General features: G+C 57.8%; 1 non-coding gene across 1 annotated transcript; it reads left to right on the top strand.

Moving 5' to 3' along the window:
- The first annotated feature begins 9,644 nt into the window (after window positions 1-9,644).
- LOC134354471 (U2 spliceosomal RNA) lies at window positions 9,645-9,840 on the top strand. The gene has a single exon (XR_010019838.1). It is a non-coding gene; the product is annotated as a U2 spliceosomal RNA (small nuclear RNA).
- Window positions 9,841-10,438: the final 598 nt, after the last annotated feature.

The following is a 10,438-nucleotide window of genomic DNA, read 5'->3' on the forward strand; positions in this document are numbered from 1 at the left end:
CCGAGGGTACACGGTGTACGCGGGGCAACCCAGGGTGTGCCGAAACTGCGGCAAGGCAGGGCACATCGCAGCCCAGTGCAGGGTGGTGATGTGCAAGAACTGCAAAACTGAAGGCCACCTGACCAAAGACTGCACGCAGGCCAAGTCCTGCAACCTTTGTGGACAAGACGGCCACCTGTACAGAGCCTGCCCGAGGCGTGGGGGCACCTACGCACAGGCAACCAGGGGTGGTGCTGGTCCTGAAAGGGCCCAGGCAGTTTCGGACGCCCCTGCCAGCACTGCCGAAGAGGCACCCGACAGGGCGGACGATGAGACCAGGGAGGAAGGGGCAAGCACCCCGAGACCTGCCACCCCACTGCAGACCCTCCAGGACCAAGCAAATGACGAGCAGGAGTCCATGGAGGAAGGGACAGCTGAGGTGGAAACGGAATGGAAGGTCGTGAAACGGAAAAAGACCCAAAAGGCGGCGGCCAAGCGACAGAAGGCGGAGCAACGCAAGAAAAGGGCAGGGAACCACACAGCCTCTGGTACCCTGTCCTCTTCAGAGGAGGAAGGAGTTGGGGGAGGCCAGCAGCCCCAGCGGAAGAAGCGGCTGGCAGAACAGGTGGAGAGGAGGAGAGAGGAGGGGGAAAGTCTGCTGGCCACCCCCCAAGTACAGGAGGCGGAGAGCAGCAGACACACCGAGCTCCGGGAATCCGGGAGCAGAGCCACGGTTGGCACCCAGCAGCCGGAAGGGGAAGCAGCCCAGGAAGCCAACAACCCCCCGGGCCCAGAACCAGAACGGCCACACACGGAGGAGTACTACCAGCAGTACCTGAGCCCACAGGAGGTGGAAAACTTCACAAAGGCGGTGGGAATGAAGGCTCAGGATGGCAAGGATGAGGACGGAGTGCAGCCAAAATAAGAGACCTACAATGATGGCAGACCTTAAATTGGCGTGCTTGAATGTGCGAAGTTTGAAGAGTACTGGGCGATGCGTCAGCACGCTCCAGTACCTGGACACTGTAAAGACCGACGTGACCTTCCTCCAGGAGTGCGGACTACCACATCTCCGTAACTACCGGAGGTGGTCACGGTGGTGGAAAAAAGGTTTGTCTGTGTGGTCGGGGGGCAACGATTGTCGCGCTTCCGGCCTGGGGATTCTGCTACGGGGAGGTAACTTCTCAATCACCCAAGTTAAAGAGGTGGTTGCGGGGCGCCTCCTGGTAGCAGACGTCAAATACCGGGGCACTCCGCTCCGGCTGATCAACGTGTACGCCTCCCCCGTTCGGAGCGAGCGGCTGGCCGTCTTCGAGCAGCTCCCACAGCTGCTGGTGACGTCCCAGCCGGTCGTTCTGGCCGGAGACTTCAACTGCACCATTGATGCGGCTGGAGGACCCGGCAGCGCCGACGGCAGGCTGGACAGTACCTCCAGACTCCTGAGGGAAATAGTAAAGACGGCCAAGCTGCGCGACGCCTTTGGCACCCCCACAGGTGGAGCACAGCCGCAAGCCACCTGGACACGGTCGGACGGCTCAGCCCGCTCCCGGATCGACTTCCTCTTCCTGTCAGAGCCCCTCACGGTCAGGTCCACCGACGTCACGCCGGTGTTCTTCTCTGACCACTGCCTTCTGAGAGCCACCTGTCGCTTACGGGAGGACCAGAAGGCAGGCAGGGGGACGTGGAAGCTGAATGTTAAGCTGCTGACCCCAGAGAACATCGAGGAACTAGAGAGGGAGTACACAGGTTGGAGAACCTTGAAAGCCTTCTTTGATTCCCCGGTTCACTGGTGGGAAGCCACCAAAGAGAACATTAAGAGGTTCTTCATCCGCAAGGGTATCCAGAAGGCAAGGCAGGAGCAGAGGGAACTGCGTAAACTCCAGACAGAGTTGCAGCAACTTCTCCTTCTGCAGTCGAAGGGGGTGGATGTCAGGGAGGAATTGCGAGAGGTGAAGGGCCGGCAAGCCCATAACCTCGCCGCCGAATCCTCCAAGATCATCTTCCGATCAAGGGTCCAAACCGTGGAGCAGGACGAGACGTGCTCACGCTTCTTCTTCCAAAAGGTGCACAGGGGGAGCTCTGTGATCCACAACCTTAAGGAAGAGGACGGCTCAGTCGCGTCCTCGCAGACCGACATACTGAGGATCTGCAAGTCCTTCTATGCCGGTCTGTACGACGAAAAGGCCACAGAATCCACAGCCTCCCGCAACTTCCTGTCGTCTATCACGCAGGTCTTAGACGGCGGCAAGCGGGAGAGTCTGGATCAGCCACTGACCCTGGACGAGCTGACAGGCTCCATCCGTTCCTTTGGGTCGGGTAAGACTCCCGGAAGCGACGGCTTACCGGCTGAGTTGTACTCGGCTCTGTGGAACTGGATAGGCCCAGACCTGCTGGAAGTGTACAATGCTATGCTTCTGGCCGGCAGTATGTCTGAGTCCATGAGGAAGGGCATCATCACCCTCATCTACAAGCAGAAGGGGGAAAGAGAGGACATTAGAAATTGGAGACCCATCTCTCTCCTGAATGTGGACTACAAGATCCTGTCCAAGGCTATCGCCAACAGGGTCAAGTCTGCTCTGGGACAGGTGATCCACCCAGACCAAACCTGTGCTGTACCAGGCAGGAAGATCTCAGACAGCCTCGCGCTGCTGAGGGACACCATCGCCTACGTGCAGGACAGGAGGGTGGACGCCTGCCTGGTCAGCTTGGACCAGGAGAAAGCCTTCGACAGGATATCGCACACGTACATGGCGGACGTGCTCTCCAAAATGGGATTTGGGGAGGGAATCCGGAATTGGATCAGACTGCTCTACACAGACATCCGTAGTGCAGTCCAGGTCAACGGGTGGGAAACAGACAGCTTCCCCATCAGGTCTGGAGTCAGGCAGGGCTGTCCCCTCTCCCCTGTCTTGTTTGTCTGCTGCATAGAACCCTTTGCGGAAGCCATTAGGAGGGATGAGGGCATAAGAGGGGTGACGCTGCCAGGCAGTGGAGGGACCCAAGTGAAAACCTCCCTGTACATGGACGACGTCACCGTCTTCTGCTCTGATCCGAGGTCAGTTCGCAGGTTGATTGGCACCTGCGAACAGTTCGAGCTAGCGTCGGGGGCCAGGGTCAACCGCACGAAGAGCGAAGCCATGCTCTTCGGCAACTGGCCCGACCGATCCAGCGTCCCCTTCAACATCAGGTCTGACCACGTGAAGGTGTTGGGGATATGGTTCGGAGGGGCGGAGGCGTGCAACAAGAACTGGCAGGAGCGGACTGCCAAGGTGAAACAGAAACTGGGACTGTGGGGAGGGCGCTCCCTGTCGATAACGGGCAAGAACCTGGTCATCAGGTGTGAGGTGCTCTCAGGGCTGCTGTACTTGGCGCAGGTCTGGCCCGTCCCCCGCTCCTACAGCTCGGAAATCACCCGGGCTGTCTTCAGATTCGTCTGGGGATCCAAGATGGAGCGGGTGGGACGGACCGCCATGCACAAGTCCCTGGACAACGGGGGCAAGAACGTCCCCAATGTCGCCCTCACCCTGATGGCCAGCTTCGTATGTGGCTGCATCAGGTTGTGTGTAGAGCCCAGGTATGTGGGCACCAAGTACCGCTACGTGCCCAGGTTCTACTTGTCGCCCTGGCTACGAAGGATGGGTCTGGCCCCACTCCCGCGCAACGCCCCAGTCAGCTGGTCGTTGCCGGCATACCTGTCCTACGTAGCAAAGTTCTTCCAGGAGAACGCCTTTGACCACAGGGCCATCAGGCAGTGGTCGGCACGTAGTGTCCTGCAGGCACTGCAGGAGAAGGACGTGATGGACACAGTGGGGTGGTTCCCGGAGCAGACTGTCCAGTTCATCTGGCAAAATGCCTCATCGCCAGATCTAACCAACAGGCACCAAGACCTCGCCTGGCTGGCGGTGAGAGGGGCCCTCCCAGTCAGAGCCCTCCTGTACGCCCGGAACGTCGTCTCCGCACCTCACTGCCCACGGGAGGACTGCAGTGAGGAGGAGTCTGTGACCCACCTCTTTGCACACTGCCAGTTCGCAAAGAGGGTGTGGAGGAGGATGGATGGGCTAGTGTCACGGTTTATCCCCAGCAGCTGCGTAACAGAGGACTCTCTGATCTACGGGCTGTTCCCGGGGACACACACGGAGACCAACGTCCGGTGCTGCTGGCAGATCATCAACTCGGTGAAAGATGCTATTTGGTCGGCCCGTAACTTGATGATCTACCAGCACATGGAGATGTCCGTGGGAGAATGCTGCCGACTGGCACATTCTCGACTGCAGGAGTACGTGCTGAGGGACGCACTGAAACTTGGTGCAGCCACCGCAAGGGCCCGGTGGGGAAGGACCACAGTATAGGTTTCTCCACCCGTGGGAGTGGGAGGGGTCGGAGGGCGGGGAGTATACCCCTCAACAATGAAATGATGTGGTATAAATACGGATATGTACTGTGTATAATGCAAACGTATGTAAAGGATGAAAAGTTATTGAATGGTTTATTGTATATATTTATTTTTGAATAAAGTATATTTTGAAATAAAAAAAAAAAAAAAAAATCTGTTCTTATCAGACCAGAAGGCGGAGGTGAAGAGTTCGCGCTGACGCAGGGGTGGATCCTAATGCTGATTGGCCTCCAATCTAACACCCCATACCAGCGACGACAGCAGTGAGGAAGATGGCAGCAGCGAGCAGTGCATCGGCTCGAGGCCAAGGTATCAAGAACACTGTCAGGCTGACAGTGCGAGACCGGAACGGGGGCACCGGCTTCACCCGAGAGACCTTCATCCGGAAGGTCTTGATGGAATGCTGCGGATTTACGCCTGACGACATCTACTGTGTCCAGGACTTCGCAGGTTTTTTCGATGTGACTTTCCGGCAAGCTGCAGGGTGGCAGAAGCTGTACCAGCAGCTTCAGCTGAAGGGGACAGAGGCGCCGCTGTCGCTGTTGAAAGCACAGGCCCTCTTTGCCACGGCTACCCAGCAGGAACGGACAATCACGGTGCACATGTTCAACCCGCACGTGCCATTGGTAGATGTCCTTACATTCCTCGCTCGGTATGTGGAGAGCGTAGGAACACCAGAAGACGTGAAGGACGGACTGGGAATCTGGACCAGCAAACGGCAGGTCAAGGTGAAGCTGAGGTTGGACTCCAACGGCGGCGTCATCCACCCCCCCTCCGTCTTCGCCATCGGAGGGAACCGAGGGTACACGGTGTACGCGGGGCAACCCAGGGTGTGCCGAAACTGCGGCAAGGCAGGGCACATCGCAGCCCAGTGCAGGGTGGTGATGTGCAAGAACTGCAAAACTGAAGGCCACCTGACCAAAGACTGCACGCAGGCCAAGTCCTGCAACCTTTGTGGACAAGACGGCCACCTGTACAGAGCCTGCCCGAGGCGTGGGGGCACCTACGCACAGGCAACCAGGGGAGGTGCTGGTCCTGAAAGGGCCCAGGCAGTTTCGGACGCCCCTGCCAGCACTGCCGAAGAGGCACCCGACAGGGCGGACGATGAGACCAGGGAGGAAGGGGCAAGCACCCCGAGACCTGCCACCCCACTGCAGACCCTCCAGGACCAAGCAAATGACGAGCAGGAGTCCATGGAGGAAGGGACAGCTGAGGTGGAAACGGAATGGAAGGTCGTGAAACGGAAAAAGACCCAAAAGGCGGCGGCCAAGCGACAGAAGGCGGAGCAACGCAAGAAAAGGGCAGGGAACCACACAGCCTCTGGTACCCTGTCCTCTTCAGAGGAGGAAGGAGTTGGGGGAGGCCAGCAGCCCCAGCGGAAGAAGCGGCTGGCAGAACAGGTGGAGAGGAGGAGAGAGGAGGGGGAAAGTCTGCTGGCCACCCCCCAAGTACAGGAGGCGGAGAGCAGCAGACACACCGAGCTCCGGGAATCCGGGAGCAGAGCCACGGTTGGCACCCAGCAGCCGGAAGGGGAAGCAGCCCAGGAAGCCAACAACCCCCCGGGCCCAGAACCAGAACGGCCACACACGGAGGAGTACTACCAGCAGTACCTGAGCCCACAGGAGGTGGAAAACTTCACAAAGGCGGTGGGAATGAAGGCTCAGGATGGCAAGGATGAGGACGGAGTGCAGCCAAAATAAGAGACCTACAATGATGGCAGACCTTAAATTGGCGTGCTTGAATGTGCGAAGTTTGAAGAGTACTGGGCGATGCGTCAGCACGCTCCAGTACCTGGACACTGTAAAGACCGACGTGACCTTCCTCCAGGAGTGCGGACTACCACATCTCCGTAACTACCGGAGGTGGTCACGGTGGTGGAAAAAAGGTTTGTCTGTGTGGTCGGGGGGCAACGATTGTCGCGCTTCCGGCCTGGGGATTCTGCTACGGGGAGGTAACTTCTCAATCACCCAAGTTAAAGAGGTGGTTGCGGGGCGCCTCCTGGTAGCAGACGTCAAATACCGGGGCACTCCGCTCCGGCTGATCAACGTGTACGCCTCCCCCGTTCGGAGCGAGCGGCTGGCCGTCTTCGAGCAGCTCCCACAGCTGCTGGTGACGTCCCAGCCGGTCGTTCTGGCCGGAGACTTCAACTGCACCATTGATGCGGCTGGAGGACCCGGCAGCGCCGACGGCAGGCTGGACAGTACCTCCAGACTCCTGAGGGAAATAGTAAAGACGGCCAAGCTGCGCGACGCCTTTGGCACCCCCACAGGTGGAGCACAGCCGCAAGCCACCTGGACACGGTCGGACGGCTCAGCCTGCTCCCGGATCGACTTCCTCTTCCTGTCAGAGCCCCTCACGGTCAGGTCCACCGACGTCACGCCAGTGTTCTTCTCTGACCACTGCCTTCTGAGAGCCACCTGTCGCTTACGGGAGGACCAGAAGGCAGGCAGGGGGACGTGGAAGCTGAATGTTAAGCTGCTGACCCCAGAGAACATCGAGGAACTAGAGAGGGAGTACACAGGTTGGAGAACCTTGAAAGCCTTCTTTGATTCCCCGGTTCACTGGTGGGAAGCCACCAAAGAGAACATTAAGAGGTTCTTCATCCGCAAGGGTATCCAGAAGGCAAGGCAGGAGCAGAGGGAACTGCGTAAACTCCAGACAGAGTTGCAGCAACTTCTCCTTCTGCAGTCGAAGGGGGTGGATGTCAGGGAGGAATTGCGAGAGGTGAAGGGCCGGCAAGCCCATAACCTCGCCGCCGAATCCTCCAAGATCATCTTCCGATCAAGGGTCCAAACCGTGGAGCAGGACGAGACGTGCTCACGCTTCTTCTTCCAAAAGGTGCACAGGGGGAGCTCTGTGATCCACAACCTTAAGGAAGAGGACGGCTCAGTCGCGTCCTCGCAGACCGACATACTGAGGATCTGCAAGTCCTTCTATGCCGGTCTGTACGACGAAAAGGCCACAGAATCCACAGCCTCCCGCAACTTCCTGTCGTCTATCACGCAGGTCTTAGACGGCGGCAAGCGGGAGAGTCTGGATCAGCCACTGACCCTGGACGAGCTGACAGGCTCCATCCGTTCCTTTGGGTCGGGTAAGACTCCCGGAAGCGACGGCTTACCGGCTGAGTTGTACTCGGCTCTGTGGAACTGGATAGGCCCAGACCTGCTGGAAGTGTACAATGCTATGCTTCTGGCCGGCAGTATGTCTGAGTCCATGAGGAAGGGCATCATCACCCTCATCTACAAGCAGAAGGGGGAAAGAGAGGACATTAGAAATTGGAGACCCATCTCTCTCCTGAATGTGGACTACAAGATCCTGTCCAAGGCTATCGCCAACAGGGTCAAGTCTGCTCTGGGACAGGTGATCCACCCAGACCAAACCTGTGCTGTACCAGGCAGGAAGATCTCAGACAGCCTCGCGCTGCTGAGGGACACCATCGCCTACGTGCAGGACAGGAGGGTGGACGCCTGCCTGGTCAGCTTGGACCAGGAGAAAGCCTTCGACAGGATATCGCACACGTACATGGCGGACGTGCTCTCCAAAATGGGATTTGGGGAGGGAATCCGGAATTGGATCAGACTGCTCTACACAGACATCCGTAGTGCAGTCCAGGTCAACGGGTGGGAAACAGACAGCTTCCCCATCAGGTCTGGAGTCAGGCAGGGCTGTCCCCTCTCCCCTGTCTTGTTTGTCTGCTGCATAGAACCCTTTGCGGAAGCCATTAGGAGGGATGAGGGCATAAGAGGGGTGACGCTGCCAGGCAGTGGAGGGACCCAAGTGAAAACCTCCCTGTACATGGACGACGTCACCGTCTTCTGCTCTGATCCGAGGTCAGTTCGCAGGTTGATTGGCACCTGCGAACAGTTCGAGCTAGCGTCGGGGGCCAGGGTCAACCGCACGAAGAGCGAAGCCATGCTCTTCGGCAACTGGCCCGACCGATCCAGCGTCCCCTTCAACATCAGGTCTGACCACGTGAAGGTGTTGGGGATATGGTTCGGAGGGGCGGAGGCGTGCAACAAGAACTGGCAGGAGCGGACTGCCAAGGTGAAACAGAAACTGGGACTGTGGGGAGGGCGCTCCCTGTCGATAACGGGCAAGAACCTGGTCATCAGGTGTGAGGTGCTCTCAGGGCTGCTGTACTTGGCGCAGGTCTGGCCCGTCCCCCGCTCCTACAGCTCGGAAATCACCCGGGCTGTCTTCAGATTCGTCTGGGGATCCAAGATGGAGCGGGTGGGACGGACCGCCATGCACAAGTCCCTGGACAACGGGGGCAAGAACGTCCCCAATGTCGCCCTCACCCTGATGGCCAGCTTCGTATGTGGCTGCATCAGGTTGTGTGTAGAGCCCAGGTATGTGGGCACCAAGTACCGCTACGTGCCCAGGTTCTACTTGTCGCCCTGGCTACGAAGGATGGGTCTGGCCCCACTCCCGCGCAACGCCCCAGTCAGCTGGTCGTTGCCGGCATACCTGTCCTACGTAGCAAAGTTCTTCCAGGAGAACGCCTTTGACCACAGGGCCATCAGGCAGTGGTCGGCACGTAGTGTCCTGCAGGCACTGCAGGAGAAGGACGTGATGGACACAGTGGGGTGGTTCCCGGAGCAGACTGTCCAGTTCATCTGGCAAAATGCCTCATCGCCAGATCTAACCAACAGGCACCAAGACCTCGCCTGGCTGGCGGTGAGAGGGGCCCTCCCAGTCAGAGCCCTCCTGTACGCCCGGAACGTCGTCTCCGCACCCCATTGCCCACGGGAGGACTGCAGTGAGGAGGAGTCTGTGACCCACCTCTTTGCACACTGCCAGTTCGCAAAGAGGGTGTGGAGGAGGATGGATGGGCTAGTGTCACGGTTTATCCCCAGCAGCTGCGTAACAGAGGACTCTCTGATCTACGGGCTGTTCCCGGGGACACACACGGAGACCAACGTCCGGTGCTGCTGGCAGATCATCAACTCGGTGAAAGATGCTATTTGGTCGGCCCGTAACTTGATGATCTACCAGCACATGGAGATGTCCGTGGGAGAATGCTGCCGACTGGCACATTCTCGACTGCAGGAGTACGTGCTGAGGGACGCACTGAAACTTGGTGCAGCCACCGCAAGGGCCCGGTGGGGAAGGACCACAGTATAGGTTTCTCCACCCGTGGGAGTGGGAGGGGTCGGAGGGCGGGGAGTATACCCCTCAACAATGAAATGATGTGGTATAAATACGGATATGTACTGTGTATAATGCAAACGTATGTAAAGGATGAAAAGTTATTGAATGGTTTATTGTATATATTTATTTTTGAATAAAGTATATTTTGAAATTAAAAAAAAAAATCTGTTTTTATCAGTTTAATATCTGATACGTCCCTTATCTGGGGACCATATATTAAATTGATTTTTGGAACAGGGAGATGGAATAGGGGCTTGCTCCGTCCACTCCACGCATCGACCCGGTATTGCAGTGCCTCTGGGAACGGTGCACTCCCCTTCTGGGGAATTTCAAAGTAGCAAAGAAAAGGAAAACGACGAAAGCTCCATCAGGCACAGCAGCACAGACAAGCATGCACGCACATGGAGAGAGAGGAGAGAGCTAGCTGCTTGCTCTACACTTCTCCTGTGTCTGTGTCTGTCTGTCGATACAGCTCACTCACTCACTCACGCCATGGGCAGACAACTCAACAACAGCACGAGCATCATATATCTGGGCCATTTGATCAAGCCATTTGATGGCTAAGATCAAGTGCACATCCAGGCTGCAACCAGATCAGGTGCTGCAGGCAAGGCAGCAACTTCATGAGAGATGCCCCTTGGCATTCATTCCTGAAGCAAACTGCTCAACCGGCACACTCATTCTGATGCCTGCTCACTCGGCAGCTGCCTGCACCAAGCACAGAAGCAGAGTGAAGCGGAGCGGGCCGAAAGGCCTTTTCTGTCCCGCCACGCTCGCTCCACTTCTCAGGCTCAGGCTTCTCAGCTGCTCCTTGAAGCCAACGGAGGACGGGACGGACGGACGGACGGGCGGGCGAACGAACGAACGAACGAACGAACGAACGAACGAGGCGAATGAACGAATGATTTCACCAGC

Source organism: Mobula hypostoma, chromosome 11 (genome assembly GCF_963921235.1).
Source record: "Mobula hypostoma chromosome 11, sMobHyp1.1, whole genome shotgun sequence".
Taxonomy (NCBI): domain Eukaryota; kingdom Metazoa; phylum Chordata; class Chondrichthyes; order Myliobatiformes; family Myliobatidae; genus Mobula; species Mobula hypostoma.